Source organism: Zingiber officinale, chromosome 6A, assembly GCF_018446385.1.
Source record: "Zingiber officinale cultivar Zhangliang chromosome 6A, Zo_v1.1, whole genome shotgun sequence".
Classification (NCBI taxonomy): domain Eukaryota; kingdom Viridiplantae; phylum Streptophyta; class Magnoliopsida; order Zingiberales; family Zingiberaceae; genus Zingiber; species Zingiber officinale.
The window spans coordinates 42,161,496-42,184,810 of record NC_055997.1 but is presented as its reverse complement, the minus strand read 5'-3'; positions in this window follow the sequence as shown (position 1 = coordinate 42,184,810).

The following is a 23,315-nucleotide window of genomic DNA, read 5'->3' as shown; positions in this document are numbered from 1 at the left end:
TAAGTGAAGTCAGACAGTTGGAAAGTCCTACTAAGTGAAGCTAGGTAGATGGAAATCCTAGTGAGTGAAGCTAGTGGAAAAATCCTAGTGAGTAAAACTAGGTGGTGGAAAGTATTGGTGAGTGAAGTCAAATAGTTGGGAAGTCCTAGTGAGTGAAGCTAGCAGATGGAAATCCTAGTGAGTGAAGCTAGGCAGATGGAAATCCTGGTGAGGGAAGCTAAGTGAAAAAATCCTAGTGAGTAAAGTTAGGTGATGAAAAGTCCTAGTGAGTGAAGTCAAGCAGTGAAAATCCAGATGGGTCATGATTGACAAGACACCTAGTGTTTAAAAGTCCAAGTTAGTTATAGAGGATCGGACATTTGGTACAAGTGGAAATCTAGGTGGGTCAAAGGACTGATCGGACATCTGATGAGTGTAAGTCCAAGTGGGTTATGGAGGATTCGACACTTGGCATGAGGCGGTAAGTCCAAGTGGGTCAAGGTTGATCGGACACTTGGCATGAGGAGAAAAGTCCAAGTGGATTAAAGGATTGACCAGACACTTGGTGACAAGTCCTAGTAGGTCAAGGTTAACCAGATGTTGGGCAAGAGAACCTTAGATTTGGTTAGGCAAGTCAAGGTTGGTTAATTAGTTGGGAAATCGATTACGCTAGAGTCCCAATCGATCAGTTGGGGAAGTATCGCTGCTGATGTAGTGGGGGCCAACAAGAGGAGGTAAATTGGTTACAAAATAAATCTATCCCTTCTCATTCTTTCAATTTAGATTAGTAGGCACAATTTGTTGGTGCAGAAAGCATCCGACGATCGAACCTAAGTTTTGATAATGGCAAAGGGTTCAAAGTTAAGGTTATTTGTTATCTAATGTATGTGAATGAGTTTGCAGGAAAGTCCTAAGTGTACTTAGGCAAAAGTCATAGCTGCAGTTAGATAGGTGGAAAACCCTAGGGGGAGGTAACCCTAGGTCCCAGGGGGTAACCCTAGGCGGGAATTCTTAGCGAGCTGAGGGCTTTGGGCAAAAGTCCTAGAGTTGAGGACTCTAGGTGAAAAGTCCTGGTGTCACGAACCAGGTGAAAGACTAGGCGGGTCGTGGAGCCGACGTCCAGCGAAAAGTCCTGGAGCCTTGAGCGCTGAGCAAAAGTCCAGTTTGTCTGGAGGATTAACTGGCAACAGGTAAACTCTCTTGAGTGGAGTAGGTGAGGATGCGTTCCCCGCTGAGGGAACAGTAGGCGTCGATTCAACCTAAGATTTCCGGTCGGGAATTCAAAGTCAGAATCGGACAGTCCGATGACTGTCAATTCATATGTTTAATTTATTTTGTTATGCTAAACTCTGTCTTGTAAGATGTGTTTCGTATTTTGGACTAACCCATCTTATAGAAGGTGAAAAAGAAGCAAAAGCCTCAGATGAACAGTCTTGAGGTGCCCTCCATGGAACTTGGAGGTGCCTCAGGTCACTGGCTGAAGACCTCTGCGCAGCAGGGCAGAGGGCACCCTCCATGCAGTTGGAGGTGCCCTCAAGAGGATAAGCCGTGATGAAGTCAAGGATTATCGACGCTGCATTTTTGGCTAGGTTGGGGTGCCCTCCATTGTGTTGAAGGCGCCCTCCATAGGCTACAAAAGGCAATCTCGAGCAGCAGCTTGGTAAAACAATGAAAACGCGATCCATCTTCCATGCACTTATAAAGCTGATAAAGCTGAAGCAAGACACCGACAACTTGAAGCTTCGAATTTCCTATTCTTAAAAGTTGTTGGTATATTTTCTTATTGTACTTAATTGTTGTACTCTAAAAGTATAATCTTGTGAACATATAGTGATTACCCAAAGTAAACGCTCAATGAGGCTGGGCCTTAGAGTAGGAGGCGTCCCAAGCTCCGAACCAAGTAAAAAATCCATGGTGTCTTTTCTGTGTTTGTATTATTTTATTTTCCGCTACATTTTACTCTTACTTTTCCAAAATGCAAGTGAAAGCCACGAGCGATATTCACCCTGTTAGTTAGAGCCCTAGAGCCAATCATTTGATGATTGTATTATAGACTCATTGTATCATATTCTTATATAAATAAAGGCATTTTTGTTTTGGTTATTATACTTACTTGTATTTGTGCAAATAAACTAAGTATAATAACGTCCTTGAGTAGAGGGTTCTCACCTATATCAATCGGTTAGTTGAACCGATAATGAGATGATATAGGGAACACTACTCTAAATCATTCCTAGTCGAGTATTAACATTCAGGGACAATGTTAATGCAATAAGACTAGCATGTAGGTCAACTCGATAATTTGATCTCACAAGTCATGGATATAGAGATATCAAGTTGACACATGGGTATGCATTGGAGAATGTATACTGAATGACCCACCATGAGAAAGTATCATGGATCATTATATGAGTGTCATATACTTTCTCATGTGGCTATTAGTATGATTACTAGTCTTTGGGCCTGAAGTCACCATGGATCCCTACATAAGGAGTTATGTACTTTGGTTTCGTCAAACGTCACCCGTAACTGGGTGGACTATAAAGGTGATTACTGGGTATGTAACGAATTATGCAGAGGGATGTGAGTGATGTAGATGGGATCTATCCCTCCTATATGACGGGAGCGACATCGATATTCTTGATAGAGTGAGACCACGAAGTGCATGGCCATGCCCAAATGAGTCAATATGAGATATTGAGCTCATTTGATTTAGTGAGTCTACTTGGAGTTCAAGATTTAGATTGGTCAGAGGATGACACGGTCTATGCCTCACATTGATCAATCTAGATGTCTAGGATAGAAGGACACTTGTTATATATTGTAAGGAGTCACAATTAGTAGTCACAAGGTGATGTTGGATCTCAACATTCTTGTAACTTGGGTAGTAATGATGTGTTGCTAGATACCACTCATTACTTATGCTCCTAAATGGGTTTAGGGTCATTGCCAACGTTACAAGAACCTATAGGGTCACACACTAAGGACAATTAGATGGAGATTAGGTTCATATGATGAACCAAGAGGATTAGATTCATTTGATGAATCAAATTGGATTAAGAGTAATCCTAATTGGGCTAATTGAGTTGGGCTCAAGTTAATTCATGTGTTCAATGAGTCTAATTTATATTATGACTCATTGAATCAATTTAATTAAATGAATTAGATTCATTATATTAAATTGGCTTGAATTAAATGGTTGGATTAGATCAACCATGAGAGAGATTAAGTCAAGTTTGACTTGACTTGAGAGGAAGAGGAAAAGTCAAGTTTGACTTGACTTTTTGCCACATCATTAGTGAGTTGGCAAGATGTGGACCAATGATGATGCTCCACATCATCATGGTTACTTAATTGAGATGCCACCTCATGGAGGTTACAATTCTTCACTTTAATGGCTCCACATTAATTGCACTTAATGTGGAAATGGGGGTTACACTTTTTGAAAGTGGTCGACCACTATTGTGAGGGGATGGAATGAATTTTTCATTCAAGGCAATTCACTTCATCTCCTTCCTCTATCTCTCCCTCTCCCTCTCCTCCTCAACTTGGCCGAATCATCAAAAGGTGCTAGCACACCTTTTTGTGTGATATTTCCATCTACGTGTTCGTGTGGATACGTATAGAGAGTTGTCTACGTTGACAACTTCTAGATCCGGCACCGTTTGGACGAGCGGGATACGCGAAGGGCGCGCATCAAGGGTAATAAATCTCTTCATGTAGATCTAGGAGTAGATCTAGGTAGAAACTCGTACTTGTATGTTTTTCAAAATTTTCTTCGAATGGATTCGTTGGCTAGGGAGTTTCGGGGTTTCCGCGACGTGAAAAAGCGGTTTTCGCGACCCGAAAAACCCAACAGTGGTATCAGAGCCACGTGCGAAGACGAATACGAGTTTATTTTGGTTTTTATGAAAAATAAACATTCTGTGAATTTCTGTAATTTTAAGTTTTTAATGGTTTTTATGAGTATTTTTCTCGTAGAAGCGAAGCATAAGTGTTTCGACACTTGTAGGCTTCGACTACCGAGAAGAATTTTCAAAAACGGCAAAGTTTCACCCCAAAACTTTTTGGGACAGCAGGCTAAGGCGCTCTTGGATCACAAAGGAACCCTCGCGATGGTTAGATCGCAGGTAGGGGCGTTGCCCCTGGCCCCGCAAGGGGATTCGTTCCGTGATTGCGCCCGAAAATCGCTAAATGGGACCGCCGAAAAATTTTACTCATAAAAATTGTAAAAATTATGAAAAATTATAGAAAATTATGAAAATATATAATTTTGAATTATATATTATTTTTGTGATAGTCATGGCCCAAAAATACCCAATATGATTGGATTTGTGTTGTAATTTATAATACGGCCTGCATGCCGTCATGTGTTTGTGTGTACTGTATTTGATACGCAACCTGCGCGTCGTGCCTCCCTATTTATATTCTGGTTGTAAATTAGATTTAGACTCGAATGTAACTCAAGTTTCAAAATTGTAATGTAAATTTTGAAGCGGTGGAAGGTCCACTCGAGACGGAGTTACGAGGAGGGCGCGATCAACACGAGGTGGTCAAAGGAAGGAGCTTGAGAAGTTGTTGACCTTAGGTTGACCATCCGATCTTCTTATTGGCTTGAGAAGATCGTAGTAGGGCCATGACATAATCACAAAAATTATGTAATTAATTACTTTTGTGTGTATGTGATGCATGCTAGTTAATTAAGTAATTAATTAGTGCCTAACGATTAGATTAGATCTAAATCGTGCACATGATGCACCCCACGATTAGATTAGATCTATCGAGTATATGATACGCATCATCGTTTAGATTAGATCTAAATCGCGTCAACTCGTAATGCCTACCATGCCGTGATACCTACCACTACCTCGATCTCATGTTGTTGTTGAATCTGCCAAAGCAGAGCAACGCATACTATCTTGGTAGGGTACGGAGGGACAATCTTGGTCCCGCCTATCAACGCATGGGTGAGTACAAATCAATTAGATTGAGTAACTAGTTAACTCAATTGGATCGAATTTAACTATAGGCATTATCCAATGGTTGGTAGATAGGTCAAAATCACGTTTATATTAACTCTTGGGCGTATTAGCCAAAGCTAACTCGAGTTTTAATATAAATGCAGATTTTGATCCTATAAACAAGAGTTGCATAGAGATGTAATTGGTAATTAGTTACCTACCGATCATACTAAGTCTTGGGCGTATTAGCCAAAGCTAACTCAAGGTTTAGTATGATGTGGATCTTGTCCCACATGAATTATAGAATTCAGTGGGAGCATCATTTAGTTAAAGGCCTACTTAAATGATTTAAGAATATGATATTTAATTTCTGCATTTATTTCTGTTGTAGAATTTCCATGACGTCAAACACAAACAACTTCACTCTGCGTTCTGTCCTTAAGAAGGACAAGCTCAATGGAGCAAATTTCCTGGACTGGTACAGGAACCTGAGAATAGTTCTCACCCAAGAACGTAAACTGTACGTTCTGGAGCAGCCCATTTCGGAGGCTCCTCCTGCCACTGCCACGTGAGCAGACCGAGATGCTTACAAGAAGCATCAAGATGACGCATTAGATGTGTCCTGTCTTATGCTCGCAACCATGAACTCTGAGCTTTAGAAGCAACATGAGTTGATGGGCGCTTACGATATGGTTGAACATCTTTGTCACCTATATCAAGGACAAGCAAGGCACTGGAAGAGGAACTCCAAAGAATACTTGGAAGATCTTAAAAAGAAGAGAAATAAGATTTCTACTTCAGGTATACATGTTATAGAAGTCAACCTCTCTATTTCTTCATTGTGGGTATTAGATACCGGATGTGCTTCGCACATTTGTAATAATGTACAAGCGCTGAGAAATAGCAGGGCATTGACGAAGGGTTAGGTAGACCTACGAGTAGGCAATGGAGCACGGGTTGCTGCTATTGCTGTAGGAACTTACTATCTATCTCTACCCTCTGGGCTTGTACTAGAATTAGATGATTGTTGTTATGTGCCTGCCTTGACTAAGAACATAATTTCAGTTTCTTGTTTGGACAAGAAAGGATTTTCGTTTACAATAAAAAACAAATGTTGTTCCGTCTATTTAAACGATATGTTCTATTGTAGTGCACCTCTGATGAACGGACTCTATATTCTAGACCATGAGAGCCCTATCTATAACATAAATACCAAGAGATTCAAGTCAAATGACATGAACCAAACCTACCTCTGGCACTGTCGCTTAGGTCATATAAATGACAAGCGTTTATCTTAGCTCCATAAGGATGGTTTGCTGGACTCATTTGATTTTGAATCATATGTGATATGCGAGTCATGCCTACGAGGCAAGATGACCAAGACTCCCTTTAGTGGGCACAGCGAAAGAGCGACTGATTTGTTAGGACTCATACATAGTGATGTATGTGGCCCTTTCAATGTCGCTGCTAGAAGCGGTTATAGGTACTTCATCACATTTACTGATGACTTCAGTAGATATGGTTATGTGTACTTGATGACACATAAGTCTGAATCCTTTGAAAAGTTCAAAGAATTCAAGAATGAAGTACAGAACCAGCTAGGCAAGAGTATTAAGATACTTCGATCCGATCGAGGTGGAGAATACCTTAGCCATGAGTTCCATGACTATCTAGTTGAGTGTGAGATTCTATCCCAACTCACTCCTCCTGGAACACCACAGTGGAATGGTGTATCCGAAAGGAGGAATCGTACCCTATTAGATATAGTACGGTCTATGATGAGTCACACAGATCTTCCGACATTCCTTTGGGGTCATGCTCTAGACACGGCAGCTTTTATACTCAACCGAGTTCCATCCAAGGCCGTGATAAAGACACCATATAGGATATGGACTGGGAGAGATGCCCAGGTGTCTTTCATGAGGATTTGGGGTTGTGAGGCTTACGTTCGACGTCAAGTCTCAGACAAGTTAGGACCCAAATCCGACAAGTGCTACTTTATTAGATATCCCAAGGAAACTAAGGGATATTACTTCTACATTCCCAGTCAGCACAAGGTAGTTGTGGCAAAGACTGGGGTCTTTCTAGAAAGGGACTTTGTTTCTAGAAAGACTAGTGGGAGTACGTTCGATCTTGAAGAAGTTCAAGATGCGGACCATAGCACTGAAGCCTCGATGGAAGTTGAACTGAAACCACAAAGTGTTGTGGATGATGTTGTTCCTCATCATAGCACTGAAGCCTCGATGGAAGTTGAACTGGAACCACAAAGTGTTGTGGATGATGTTGTTCCACAAAGAGTTGAGGAACAACAACCAGTTCAAGTACACATACCTCTTCGCAGGTCTGATAGGGTACGTCGTCTGCCTGAGAGATACTCATTTCTCTTGTCTGACCATGATGACGTTGTGCTCACAGAGGATGAGCCTACTACCTATCAGGAAGCTGTGATGAGACCAGATTCCGAGAAATGGCTAGAGGCCATGAGATCCGAAATGGAATCCATATACACCAACCAAGTATGGACTTTGGTTGATCCACCTGAAGGGGTAAAACCCATTGGGTGTAAGTGGGTCTTTAAGAGAAAGACTGACATGGATGGACTTATCTATAAGGGTCGCTTGGTAGCTAAAGGTTTCAAGCAGATTCATCGTATTGACTATGATAAAACCTTTTCTCCAGTAGCGATGTTTAAGTCTATCCGGATCATGCTTGCTATTGCAGCATACCATGACTATGAGATATGACAGATGGATGTCAAAACCGTGTTTCTGAATGGAAACCTGCTCGAGGATGTGTACATGACACAACCTGAGGGTTTTATAGATCCACAGCATACTAGCAGAGTATGCAAGCTGCATAGGTCCATTTATGGACTAAAGCAAGCTTCTCGGAGCTGGAATCTTCGATTCGATAATGCAATCAAACAGTTTGATTTCATCAAGAACGAAGATGAACCTTGTGTCTATAAGAAGGTTGTAGGTGATATAGTTGTCTTCCTCATATTGTATGTGGATGACATACTACTCATTGGGAAGGACATCCCTATGCTTCAGTCTGTCAAGACCTAGCTAGGGAGTTGCTTCTCAATGAAGGACTTAGGTGAGGCATCCCGCATTCTAGGGATACAGATCTATAGAGATAGATCTAAGAGATTTCTTGGCCTAAGTCAGAGTACATATATTGACAAGGTACTCCTTCGGTTTGCCATGCAGAACTCCAAGAAGGGATTTCTGTCGATGTCACATGGCGTGAGTCTTTCGAAGACTCAAGGTCCCTCTTCTAGAGAGGAGAGAAACCGCATGGATCAGATCCCTTATGCCTCAGCTATAGGATCTATCATGTATGTCATGCTATGTACTCGACCTGATGTCTCGTATGCTTTGAGCATGACGAGCAGATATCAGTCAGATCCAGGTGAAAGTCACTGGATAGCGGTCAAAAATATTCTTAAGTACTTAAGAAGGACTAAAGAATATTTCTTGATATATAGAGGCGATGATGAGCTAGCTGTAAAGGGTTACAGTGATGCTAGCTTCCAGACCGACGAGGATGATTATCGATCGCAGTCAGGGTTCGTATTTTGCATAAATGGTGGTGTTGTGAGCTGGAAGAGTTCGAAGCAGGACACAGTAGCTGATTCTACGCATGAGGCCGAGTATATTGCTGCATCAGAGGCAGCAAAGGAGACAGTTTGGATTTGCAAGTTCGTCACTGAACTTGGGGTGGTTCCTAACATAGCTGACCCTATTGAGCTCTATTGTGACAATAATGGAGCTATAGCACAGGCGAAGGAACCTCGTTCACACCAGCCTTCCTCAAAGGAGATAGTGGCGAGGTTGGGCAACTCCGAGAGGAAAGCAGCCTCATGGGAAGGGAGCAGAACCGAACACAAAAACAGGAGGAAGTAGAAAGGAAAAGATAAAGTATGGACTACAGGAATGCGAAGAAGGCCTCCTCTTCTCAACCAAATGGAGGAGTTGGAGGAGATACGGTGTGGTTGGACGGAGAAGCAAGTTCGTCGTGTCTTGATCCTGATCGGGAAAGGATCTAGGAAGGGGGAAGAGGGAAATGAGGCTGAGAGAGATGGTCGGTGGTTTAGATTTAGGCTGAGAGAGATGTCTCGGTTTAGGTTTACGCGAGAGAGATGGTCGCGCGGAGGAAGGGGCGGGATAAAGATTTAGGTTTGGAGGGAACTTCACAGTGTGCAGATTTTGGCTTGTGGGGAAATTAAAATATTTTATTTTAGTTCATTAACATCGGATTTTAAAAACCGATGTTAAAATTGGTGTCTATTAACGGAAAAAAGGGCGCTCATAGACATCGCATAAAAAATCGATGTCTATGAGCTAAAATCTGCGGTCATAGACACCGGTTTTTAGAAAAATCGGTGTAAAATACTCAAAGACATCGGTTTTAGCCTAAAACCGTTGTTGTTCCACTGATGTCTATGAGAGATTTTGTTGTAGTGGATCCTCGCATTCGCCATAGCTGGAGGGGCTTCTAATCTTCCCTGGCTGATAAGTGGACCTTCTAGAGCGGCCTGCATCTGATATAACTGAGCTGGCTGGCCTGCATACTGAATCTGCTGTGGCTGAGGAAGACCGGTCTTGTTCGGGCACTGCTTGGCCATGTGCCCTTCTTGTCCACATTCAAAGAATCCTCGTGTGCCCTTGCGACAAACCCCTGGGTGGAATTTCCCACAAGTAGCACACTTTGGATAACTGGGTCGCTTGCTAGATGGTCCTCCTTTTGGGTCACTTCCTGATCTGCGCTTGCTGTTGGAGTTCCCTTTCCAGTTAGAGCTGTGGCCTTGCTGTTTTTGAGTGTGGGAGTTTCCTTGGCCTTTGGACTCTGAGGAGACTTGCTTCTGCTGCATTATGCTGTTCTGGTAATGCTCTGTGGTCAAGGCACTGCTCACTAACTCCTCTGTGGTTTGTGGCCTATGTATGCCACCAGCCACGTTCACTGTTATCTCTGGCCTCAGCATCTTGAGCATCAACCGGATTCGTTCCTTCTCTGTGTTGACTCGCTCTGGGCATAGACGAGCCAACCTGTTGAATTTCTTCACGGCTTCCTCAACTGAAAGGTTGCCCTGGCGAAACTCAGTGAACTCGTTGTAGTGGCGGTTTGTAACCCGTACGTGAAAGAACTCCTCGAAGAACTCCTTCTCGAAGTCAGCCCATGACATCTGGTTCACTGGGCGCTTCGTTCTGATTCTTTCCCACCACATGCGTGCGTCTCCTGTCAGGCAAAAGGAGGCACACTTCACCTTCTCGTGTTCTGGCCAGTCCAGAAGCTCCATCGTGCTCTCCAGTGTTTTGAACTAGGCTTGTGCATCCCATGGTTCACTAGTGCCTGAGAAGTTCTCTGGCTTGACCCGCTTCCACTGGATCAGATAGGCTTCCTTTCTTGGCTCAGCTGCTGGGGCTGCTGGTGCTGGTGCTGGTGCTGTGGGCTGTGGGCTGTGGGCTGAGCTGGTGGAACCTCCAAGACTACTAGAGTCGTCAAATTCGGTTCCGGGGTGACTGTAGGGGTACTCTGCTGATTAGCCTTTAAGGTGGCTATTTCCTGTTGCTGTTCAGTTAGCTGCTACTGTAACTGAGCCACTAATGCTATAAGGTCTGGAGGAGGCACTGAATTGCCTGCCTCTTGCTGGGGCTCAGTAGCTAGTACCCTTCTAGCTGGGCGTCCTCGTGCCATTTCAAAAGACATAGAGAACATAACATAACTAATGTAATCACAGTTATATAACTACTAATATCATGTTTAAAACTATCACATACTAACAAGCAAGCAGTAGGCATATAAACATGAACTGTAACTAGAAAGCTAGAACAATAAAGAGAGTAGAGGTATTCTTACTTGGAAGCTACAGGTACAATGCTGATGTGTGTGTAGGAAGTATGGAAACTTGGCTCTGATACCACTCTGTAACGACCCACCTTCTGGGTACTGGCTGTAAGGCCGGTCGCTACAATTTCTGCTGTCTATATGCTGTGCGGAAAACTGGGTTTATTAAAATTTTGCTAATCTAATTGCTGGGAACGCTGAAACTGAATATTCTACATGTACCTAATAATTGTACACATGCTAGGGGAGGTATTTACCACTGATACCGGACTTCTGTTCGGTCCACGGACCGATCCACTTACACTGGCACGGGGAAGAACCTTTGGATCGGTCGACTGACTGATCCATGATTCACTAGAGTTTCTGTACGCACCTGGATCGGTCTGCCGACCGATCCAGGACCTCACTGATCGGTCGGACTGACCGATCCAGTGGCTCACTGATCGGACAGCTGACCGATCAATGGTGTGCTGTTCGCGATCCAACTATCGGGATTCTTTCTGTTCGCGGCTGAATTGATCTGCCGAACGATCCAGCTGCGAACAGAGAGTTAGGACTGCCGAAACCAGCTTCCTGATCGGTCTACCGACCGATCCGAGACCCCCTGATCGATTTGCTGACCGATCAGGGATTTCTGATTTCGTATCAGAAACTCTGATAACAGCACTGATGCATGCCAAAATCATTATACAACACTATAAAAGCTAAATGAACATTCTACTAGGTAATGGCTAACATACTAAATATGATGGGAGATATGATTCATTACTTCATGACAAGTAACCACGCTAAGTGCAGAAAAAAAAAACAACTAACAATGTTCTGATAGTTAACTCTCTAAAGTTGTAAGGCAGTTAACTCGCTAAATATTCTAAAACATAAGATAAACTTGCTAGATCCCTCAGATCTTTATTCCAGGTTCCTCCCACACACATCTTGATCTGCATTGCCCTCCAGCCTCCACTAGTCCACTTTTCTTTTACCTGTATCTGCAGTATAAGAAAAGTAGCATCTGTAAGCTAAAAAGCTTAGTAAGAAACCATCTACCTCACAAAAACATGCATACGATGCAGATATGATTTCCAAAGCATGCTATTTGAAATATACTGACTAGGCTAAACATGGCATGACATGTGATCATACAAGCATAGCAATCAAGAACTGAACATAAGCTATCATACTTGCGAAAATAGAGCTGAGCATGAAAACTGAAACTGAAAACAAATCATGGAACTGAACCAAACTGATCATGATCTATACTAAACTAACTGAGCTGGTACTGAAACTAAGTTGAACTCACATAACTGATTATGAATTTGAAAAGCTATACATATAATAAGTGAAAATACTAAACATGCTGCCGATGGGCCCTGGCAACTGTACTTGCTATGCGCGCATCCCTATCCAAACCCAAGATTGCAAGTTCCGAATCTAGTAGGGTTTACTAGGTTAGCTAAACCTAGGGACGACTATGGGAGTCCAGCCCAGTGGATATCTAATCCAGTACAGTGTCACTGCTGAAAGTAAAATACTGAATGCTATATACTTATTTTGCTGAATCTAGGTTATCTGAACCTAGAACTAGGTTGTCTGAACCTAGACGCGACTGTGGGAGCCCACCCATTGGACTGTAGTCCTACATAAATTGAAATAAACTAATTTGCTGTTTTAAATGCTTCTAGTGCATTCAATAAGTTATTTAAACTGTCTATTACTGAGCTAGACATTTAATCGAGCCCCTAGGATGCTCTAACTCTTCTCCCCATTAGGGAGACCACCTCTAGGCACCCGACAACGTCTTACCTCCTATTTGAAGAGGGAAGACGTGCCCAGCCCATCTAGAGGTGCTCAACTAAGTCCCTAATCTGCGAAGAGAGTTAAATACACCCTAGATATCGATAAAAATCCGCATACATCCTAACTAAAGCATAAAAACTCAAACGGAAGCTATTATACTGCAGGTGAGGGGTTTCTTACCTTGTGTGCTAGATTTCTTACAAATCTAATCGCTAGAAATTCCGGTGGAGACGACTTCCCGACGATTCGCTCGCGTCCACGTGCTCTACTCGCGGAGGGGAACATCCTTGTGCTGAAATCATCGCCGGAAAGTGTCCTTGGGGCCCTAGGGAAAAACCCTAGGTCTTCCCTTGTTGTGGCGCCGAGAGAAGGAGGAAGAGAAGAGAGGTGTTCGGCGTGAGGGTTTGGAGAAAGAAAGTGGCGTGAGGTTTTGTGAGGAGAGGGCTGCCGAACCAAAATAAACCAAACCCAACTTAAGTTCTTAATTTATATTAAGTGGATTATTGAACCCAACTCTAATATAAATATAATTGGTTCCTCTTTCTTTCAGCACGACCCTGCTGGGTTCACCGGTTACTAAGGCTAACTAAAGGTTTAGCGGACCCGAGAGGTCCCGGGTTCGATTCCCGCTTAAACCATTTTGCTTATCTAATTACTTTTGCTACCTCCGCTACTCGGAAAATTCCGGAAAAATATCTAAAAATTCCAGAAAAATCATAGAATAATTCTAATGCAAGTTCAAGAATTTTAGGGCGTTACAAAAATGCAAGAATGAGAGACAACTAGCCATCATCACGCGCGAATTCAAGATCTACTTAACGGACTTTACGCGATTATATAGAAAGTAGAGAACCGCGACATTATATGGTACGCACTTAATGTCTTTCTGAGGAACACTTTGTGGGCGTCCATGGTCGATGCCTACAAAGTTTCTAAGGATTTGTCTTTAATTAAATTAGATGAGTTATTTTCTAAATTCAAATTACATGAACAGACTAATGCTTGGTCGGTCGAGAAAAGTGTTTAGTTATTTGCAGGTACAAGCAAGACAAAGGAAGCAAGGAAGAAGCATCAGATCGAACCCGTGTCCAAAGAAGAACCAGACTCGGACAATGACGACGATGAGATAGAATCCAAACTCATCAACCTAGTATGCAAGCTCTACAGAAAGAAGAAGGGGCTTACAAAGAAGGATATCAAGAAGGTGGTTCAGTCCAAAAAGGTATAGACAAGTCTAAAGGTAAAATTCGAAGTAACCTACTATGGGTACAATCAAAAGGGGCACGTCAAGGCTAATTGTCCGAACCTAAAAGAAGCAAAGAAACAGAGGAAGAAGAAAGCACTACAAGCCACATGGGACGAGTCATCATCAGAAGATTCCGATGAAGAGCTCAAACAGACGAGCTTTCTTGCACTTACGGCCTGGGAACACATCGACGAATCGAAGGCCGAGAGAGAATCAAAAGATGAGTCTGACCAAAGCCACAGATCCGTATCCATTTCTGAAGGGCCTAAACCCACTCAAATTATGAATCTTTATTTATCAACTAAATAGTACATTATATAAGGTGATTGCCTTAGGACATCTTTCGGATATAACAGACCACATTTAAGGCGTAATATTGGCTGAATCACATTTGGGATTTGCCACACACTATTGCAGCCAGGACAATCAAAATAATCTTGTCCAGCCACACAATGTTTGTGCGGGAAGCATCCGACGATCGAACCTATATTTTGATTATGGCAAAGGGTTCAAGTTAAGTTGTTTTGTGATCTGATATGTATGAATGAGTTTGCAGGAAAGTTCTAAGGTTACTTAGGCAAAAGTCCTAGCTGTGGTTAGGTAGGTGAAAACCCCTAGGAGGTGATAACCCTAGGTGAAGAAAAGTCCTAACTGCGGTTAGGCAAAGGGAAACCCCTAGGGGGTGGTAACCCTAGGTCATAGGGGGTGGTAACCCTAGGCGGAAAGTCTTGGCGGGTCGAAGCTTCTGGCAAAAATCCTAGAGGGCGATAACCCTAGGTGGAAATCCTGGTGTCGTGAACCAGGTGGAAGTCTGGACGAGTTGTAGAGCGAGCGTCCAGCATGAAGACCGGAAGACTCGAGCGTCGAGCAAAAGCCCAGTTAGCCTAGAGGATCGAACTGGCAAAAGGTAACTTCTCCTGAGTGGAGTAGGTGAGGATGCGTTCCCTGTGGAGGGAACAGTAGGCGTCGGTTCGACCTAGGATTTTCGATCAGAAATCTAAAGTCAGAACCGGACAGTCCGGAGATTGTCAAAATAATTCTGTTATTATGTTAATTATGTGCTAACCTTGTTTTATAGGATATATTGTTGTCTTGTGGACTAACCTATCTTGCAGGGACAAAAGAGCACTTATAGCCTCGAATGAACAGTACCCGAGGCGCCCTCATGGAGATTGGAGGCGCCTCAGGTGCAAAGGAAAAGAAGCGCACGTGGCAAGGCTGGAGGCACCCTCATGGAGGCTTGAGGCACCTCGGACAACCTTGGAGGCGCCTTCAAGGCTTATGGAGGCGTCTTCAAAAGGATCAGCGGAGACTTCTTCTGCGCTTATCCACGCGGCTGACTCGGCTGCAATGGAGGCGCCCTCAAGGGGCTTTGAGGCGCCTCCAACAACCTTTATAAGGGGTATTCAACCAGCAACTTGATTCATCCGATTCCAAGTGATTCATCCTTCGTGTGCTGCTCAAGATATGACCCGGCTAAGCTACGACAAGTCCCCGACAACCCGAAGCTTCGTGATCTTCAATTCTTGTTGTCGGTATAGATATTTTTTACTGTTAAATTGTAATACTCTTATAACCTTTTGCGCATAATAGTTGTTGCCCAAATTAAACGCTCAACGATCGTGGGCCTTGGAATAGGAGTCATCCTAGGCTCCAAACCAAGTAAATCTTGGAGTCTACTGTGTGTTTTGTGTGTTTGATTTAATTTCTGTTGTGCATTTACTCGTTACGTTTTCGATTACGTCAAGTGAAAGCCATGAGCGCTATTCACCTCCCCCCTCTAGCACTTCTCGATCCAACAATTGGTATCAGAACGGGGTCGCTTCGATTTGGTGCAACCACCAGTTAAATAAATTTTACGTGGTATTTTTTAAGTTTTTCGAAGTTGATCGGAATCGGTATTCTTGCCGTCTTTCGATCTAGTTTTTTCATAATCGGAATCTTGTCTTGAAGTCGGTGCAACACCACTCGAGATTGCCTTTTATTCTTGTTTTAAACCGCACTGCTAATCCAGGATCTATTCCTGGGACAAGCTTTTTTGTTTACTTTGTGTGCAAGTTTTATCGCAAGTTTGCATGGCTCTTCAAGAAGGTTATAGCACCGCTATTCACTGGAGATAACTTCGATTACTGGAAGGGCCAGATGGAGGCATATCTCCAGACTCATTTTGAATTCTAGATGATCGTCAAAATCGGGCTGGAAATACCAACTGACGGCGCCGACAAGCCACTACCGTACGAGAATTGGGACACGAATCTTATCAAAAAGGTAGAAGCAAACGTCAAGGCGACTTGCACCTCCAATGCGGACTGGAGAAGGAGGAGTTGAACCGCGTCGACCCGTTCACGAGCGCCAAAGAATTGTGGTAAAAGCTGATCAAGCTTCGTGAAGGAACGTCCGACACCAAGGTAAGCAAGAGAGATTTAATTCTTAATAAACTATATAATATAAAATTTCAAGAAGGTGAAACGGCGAGCCAGTTGCACGCCCACGTTCAAGATCTGCTCAATGGACTACATGTAATCGGACAAAAGGTAGAAAATAGAGACATAATCAGGTATTCTCTAAATATTTTTTCGAGGAATACCTTGTGGGCATCCATGGTAGATGCTTACAAGGTTTCTAAGGATCTTTCTTCAATAAAGTTGGATGAATTGTTTTCAGAATTCGAACTGCATGAACAGATTAACTCACGTCCGGGCGAGAAAGGAATTACTTTGGTTGCCGATACAAGAAAAACCCGGGAAGCTAAAACAAGAGTGCACGAACCAAAACTAAGACGCAGAACTGATCCAGATTCAGAAGAAGAACTAGATTCAAACGACGACGACGATGAGCTCACGGCCGAACTCGTCGACTTGGTGAGAAGGATCTACAAAAAGAAGAAAGGTCTCAACAAGAAGAACATCAAAAAGGTTATCCAGTCCAAGGAGGTTCAACCAAGTTCAAAGGACAAGACTGGAGTTACATGCTACGGGTGCAATCAAACGGGACACTACAAGCTAGATTGTCCAAAACATAAGCAACGAAGAAGGAAGGTGTTGAAGGCAACATGGTCCGAGTCATCAGACGAATCTGAATCCGACAAAGAAGAGCAAGTGAGCTTTCTCTCTCTACCAGTACAAGCAAACATTGTCGAAACCGAGTTCGAGTCCAAGTCTGAAACTGAGAGCGAATCAGAAACCGAGTCCGAGCGAAGCCACGGATCCGTATCCATTTCCGAAGGACCCAAACCCACTGTAATCTCTTTAATTTCTGGCATTAATCTAGAAAATTTAGTTCCTTATCTATTAAAGAAATTAGCTAAATCTAACGTCCGGGTCAAGTCACTCCAAAAGGAGGTAACATCCCTTAAGGAAGTGACTAACTCGAGTCCTTTTACTAAGCCAGTTCAAATTAAAAGTTCAACTCAAGTCCAAAAACTTGAGGAAGAAAATACCAATTTGAAAACTCAAGTTAAAGAACTTAAAGATATCTGATTCTTGGAAAACAAAGAGATATTTACAATAGATCTGGACTTTGGTTTAAACGCAAACATAAATTCAAATCTATTTGTCACTTGTAAATAGATCAAATAGAAACATAGTCCAAGCATGGGTCCCCAAGTCTAACTTTACCAATCGAGTTGGACTTGGTCAATATTGGGTCCCCAAGGATCAAGTCCATTACCTTGATAGACCATATCGAGGCTATGATCCAGAGGGAGCCAATAAAAAGATAATTTTTATTATAAAATAGAATTTTTTGATGCTTGCTTTTTAATGCTTTTTATTATACTTGTTTAGATTGGGATAGATTAAGGACCTAGGTGTAATTTGCACTTGATTTTAAATCTTGGGGTTTCAAAAAGAAAATTAAATATATAATTTCTTTGAACGGCTTTATCTAGAAGTGGTGGATGATCTCATACCCAAGAAGGCCTAGTGCCTCGCCAAAGTCTGGGAGGCAATCTTTGAAATATGTATTTAATTGACTAATTGGAAAACCTAAGTTTAACTCAAATGTAAATTAATTCTTAGACATAATCTAAATTAAAAGGATAACCATCTCACAAAAATACATAAGGTTCCCTGATTGACAACTTAGAATCAAGTGAGATGGGCCTAAAATGAACTTGTCGAATCTATTTAACCTAATTTAATTTAATCTAATTAATCAACCTTAATTCAATTTAATCAATTTAATAAGTTTAACTTAATTAATTTTAATCTTAATCATGAATTTATAACTAAGTTTAATTTCATAATTATTTTTTAAAAAATCATAATTAATTTCATAATTATTTTAAAAATTCATTTCATAATTATTTTTAAAAAAATCATAATTAATTTCATAATTATTTTAAAAATTCATAATTATTTTAAAATTCATAATTAATTTCATAATTATTTTTTAATTAGCTTAAAAATCATAATTAATTTTATAATTAATTTTCATTAATTTCAAAAAGTGAGTTACTTTCAAGTAACTTAATCTTAATCACAATTGATTTTAATGACTTTAAAAAATCTTAATTATTTTAAAATGTCAATTAATTTTCAAATCATATGATAATTAATTTTCAAATTATATTTGATTCAAAATCTTAATAATTAATCATATTTGATTTCTATAATCTTAATCAATTCTCAAATCATATTTCCAAATTATAATTTCAAACTCAATTAATTCTTAAATCTTCAAAATGTTAAATGTTTACTTATTTGGAATTCAAATTCATTGAAGAATTCAAACTTATATTTTAAATTTCAATTTCAATGATTTTTAATATTGTTAAATTCAAAATAAAGTTAACCCCATCTCACACGTACTTATAAGCTGAACATGTTTGATAACCTAGAATTGGTGAGATGAAAAATTAGGAAAATAAATAATAATCGTTAAGTTTTTGTTTCCTTTATATGCTTGGACTCTAGGACCCTAAGAATTTATTAAGGTATTAATCAAGGGGGAGTGAAGAGAGTCGAGCTAAGTTTTTTTAGAAAAAAGGTTTAAAACATTTCTAAAAAGAAAATGAATTATCTTTGAAAAGACAAAAACCAAGAATTGGCTAATGTATTTTTAGGTATTTTTACAATAAAATATTTTTTTAAGTTAAGCTTTTTTGAAATTATCTTTAAAGCTAAGTTTTTAACAAAATACTTTTAATCTAAGGTTTTATCAAAATATTTGTAGAGTTAAAAATGTTATCAAATTTTTTATACTTTTAACTAAGTTTTTTTTTTTGAAGCTAAGTATTAAAGTTCTCAAAGTCTTTTTAAAGCTAAGTTTTTAAAAATGTTAAATACTTGACGAAACAATTATTTTCAAAAGTCTTTGGTAAAATCTAAGTATTTTCAAAGCTAAAAAATTTAACTAAGTTTTTTTGTTGAAAAAACAAAGTATTTTTGCAAGAATTTTCTTTTTCAAACCTAAGCGTTTATTAAATTACCATTCAGCTAAGTTTTTAATTAAGTTTTAGCTAAGTAATTTTCAAAACTAACCTTAGTTAAGGTAGTTTCTAAACTTAGCTATTTAGCAAAGTATTTTTCTCAACAAAATCATTTTTAAGCTAAATTCAAGCTAAGTCTATGTTTTTTTTTTACAAAGGATAAATATTTTTTAAGGCTAAGCATCTTTCAAACTAAACTATGATTTTATGAAAATTGTTTTTAAGCCAAGTACTTAACTTTTGATCAACTTTTTGAGACTAAACTTTTATTACATTTTGCTAATTAAGTCCTTAACTAAGCCTTTTATCGAGTTTCTGTTACTTAACTGTTTTTTTCTAACTCTTTTTCAAAAACAATTATTTTCAAAAATTAAGTTCATCTAAGATTGTGTTCAAAAGGTTAAATATTTCTAAATTAGCTAAGCATCTCTCAAAAGAAACTATTTTTCAAAGCTAAGTGCTCCCCCCCCCCCCCCCCCAGGGGGAGCGTAAACTACTTCTCTTCCTTGTATTCTTTTTTTATTTATGTCAAAGGGGGAGAGAAAAGTCAAAGTTAAGTAAAGTTTTGGGGCTTAAACATAAGTTAAGAACTTAAACATGATAATGAAAGGGGGAGCATAAGGTGTTATCTTCAAGTTATTTCATTTATGCTCATGTTTAAGTTTCTGTATTCTCTGTTATGCTTTTACTTAACTTTGAACTGTGTTGTCAAAATCAAAAAGGGGGAGATTATTGGTGCGGGAAGCATCCGACGATCGAACCGATGTTTTGATTATGGCAAAGGGTTCAAGTTAAGTTGTTTCGTGATCTGATATGTGTGAATGAGTTTGCAGGAAAGTCCTAAGGTTACTTAGAAAAAAGTCCTAGCTGCGGTTAGGGTTTAGGCAGGTGGAAAATCCTAGGGGGTGGTAACCCTAGGTCCTAGGGGGTGGTAACCCTAGGTGAAGAAAAGTGCTAACTGCGATTAGGCAAAGGGAAAACCCTAGGAGACGGTAACCCTAGGTCCTAGGGGGTGGTAACCCTAGGCGGAAAGTGTTGGTGGGTCTAAGATTCGGGCAAAAATCCTAGGGGGCGGTAACCCTAGGGGAAATCCTGGTGTCGCGAACCAGGTGGAAGTTTGGACGAGTCGTGGAGCGAGCGTCCAGCATGAAGACCGGAAGACTTGAGCGCCGAGCAAAAAGCCAATCGATCTGGAGGACCGAGCTGGTAAAAGGTAACTTCTCCTGAGTGAAGTAGGTGAGGACGCGTTCCCCCGCGGAGGGAACGGTAGGCGTCGGTTCGACTTAAGGTTTCCGGTCAGAAATCCGAAGTCAGAACCGGACAGTCTGGAGACTGTCAAAACAATTCTGTTACTATGTTAATTATGTGCTAACCTTGTTTTACAGGATATAATGTTGTCTTATGGACTAACCTATCTTGCAGGGACAAAAGAGAACTTTTGACCTCGGATGAACAATATAACAACCGCACTTCTTAACCCTGACCCAAGCCACGGACGTTACTCCATTTTATACTACTAAGGACATTATTGTATGTACACTGTTCGGTTCAGAGATCTACTCTGACTTGTTTCTGTTGGTGCAGCGGAGGCCGGCAAGAGGGGGGTGAATTGCTGAAAACACAAAATAAAAATACCCTCCTCGATTTTCAACTCAATTAATGCAATAGTAAATAAGTAAAGGCAGAAATAAAATTAAACTAAGCAGGGAAATAGAAATTAAGTAGAAAACAGGATTTAACCTGGTTACAACCAAGGAGGTTGTTAATCCAGGGCAGTAAGAAAAAGCTCAGTAGAAAAATCTCCTTTGCTGAAGGCGGAGAAGCCTTTTACACTTTGGAAGCTTAGAACTATTGCTAGGAATGGCTACACAATGATTGCTTGAGTTGTTGTTGAATTCCTAGCTCCAGGGGCCTTTTTATAGCTCCTGGAAAGTCTATCTCAAGGGTCCAAGGCGCCTCCAACAAGGTTTAAGGCGCCTCCAACTCGATCTGCGGATAAAACTTTATCCGCAGCGCAAACGGTCAAACTGGACTGCTCAAGGCGCCTTAAACAATCATTCAAGGAGCCTTCAATGTGTTCAAGGCGCCTTCAATGTGTTTAAGGCGCCTTCAAGGTTACTGCTACAGTAATTTCAGCCTCTTTTGTCTTCTTTTCTTCTCCTCTTTAGCTTCCGAAGCTCCGTTCTTTTGGGTGATTGCGACCAACCGGAATAGGGCTCACCCGAACCCAATTCCCGGCCTACTCCTCGAGCAGCCTTCCGTCCCGGCTTAACGTCCCTCGAACGCCGCGCACGCTCTTCACGCCCACCGGAGTACTCTTCCGCAGCTCTCTCGTCCTTCGGACGCACCGAGCCCGTCGGCTCCCTTCCCGTGCCGTCCTTCTCGCTAGCTGCGTCTTCCGCTCGACTTCCTGTGTTCCTAAGCTCCTGCACACTCAGACACAGGGATCAAAACACAGCAGGACCTAACCAACTTGGTTGATCACATCAAAACTTCCACGGGGTCCAACAATCTCCCCCTTTTTGATGTGCATCAACCCAAGTTCAAGTTAGGGTTAAAATAGACATAAAAAGTAATTTTAAAGAAAAAATTACTAAAGTAACAAGTTAAGCATAATTTTTTGCAATTAGTAAAATTGCAACACTTTTTATAATAACAGAAATTTCAAAATTTTCTAACTCCCCCTAAACTTGTATTTTTCTCTCCCCCTTTGATCACAGCAAAAATGGGGTTAAAAAAATAACCTAAGTTAAGTGAAATGTATAGAATTTAAAAAAAAATCTAATTCAAAAACGAATTTTTCCAAAAAAAATTAGAAGTCAAATTTTTGAATTTTCAAAAAAAAATTTCTAAGTCAATATGAATTTTTCCAAAAAAAATTTCTAAGTCAAATTTTTGAATTTAAAAAAATTCTAAGTCAATAAAAAAATGTCTAAGTCAAATTTAAATTTTTGAATTTTCACAATCTGACTTTTTAGAATTTTAAAAAGATTTAAGAACTTTTAAAGCATTATTTAATTCTAGTTTAATGCTTTTTCAGAAAGTTAATTAAACTTTTTTTTTTCAATATTTTAGCTTCCAGGTCATGGCGAGACACTAGGCCTTCTTGGTTATTGGAGCAACAACCACTTCCTTAGACAAAGCTTCCATAAAGAATTTCAATATTTAATTTTCTCACTGTAAGCTTTTAATTTTTTGAAAAATTAATTAAGCACAGATTTTGGAACCCAATAGAGGTTCCTACCTACAGGGTTATTCAGATACTTAGGGGGTACATAATTTTTGGGTATCCCTGATGGTTTCTAATATACCAGTTCAATTTTCCATAAACTTTAATTTTTGAATTTGAAAATCTATTTAAACATGTACTATTTCTTAATTTCTCAATTTCTAATTTTAGATTTTTATTTTCAGATTTCAAATTTTTATTTTCTTTTTCTAATTGATCTAATTCTTTAGACAAAGCTTTAATAAACTCAAAAGACTGTTTAGAGTTTAGGGCACGTACCTTACTTACCTCATCTTGCGATGCTCCCCCTTCATCATTGCTTTCTCCTTCTGATGTTCCTCCCCCTTCATCTATGCTCATTTCTGAGCTAGACGTTTCTTCTAGCTGATGGTTGGCCATCAGTGCTAGTCCCGAGAATTCTTCGATGTCTGACTCGGAGGATGATGAATCTGACCAAGTAGCCTTCAGGTTCTTGTGCTTGGAGGATTCTGGTTTCTTGCTTTTTGATTTTTCCCTTTCTTTCTCCTTTCTCTTTAATTTCGGGCAGTCATCCTTGATGTGCCCTTCTTCGTTGCAGTTGTAGCAGCGAACCGTCCTTTTTCTTTGTTGATGCCTCTTTTTCTGCGGTCTAAATTTATTAGAATTAAAAAACTTATTGAACCGTTTTACCAGTAGTGCTGCTTCGGATTCATCGCCCGAGGCTTCGGAGTCAGAACCGATTACTTTTGCCTTTAGAGCTATGTTCTGACCGGTCTTCTCTACTCCATTTGGCTCTGAAACTCGAGATTCGTGAAGTTCAAAAGTCGAAAATAACTGTTCTAA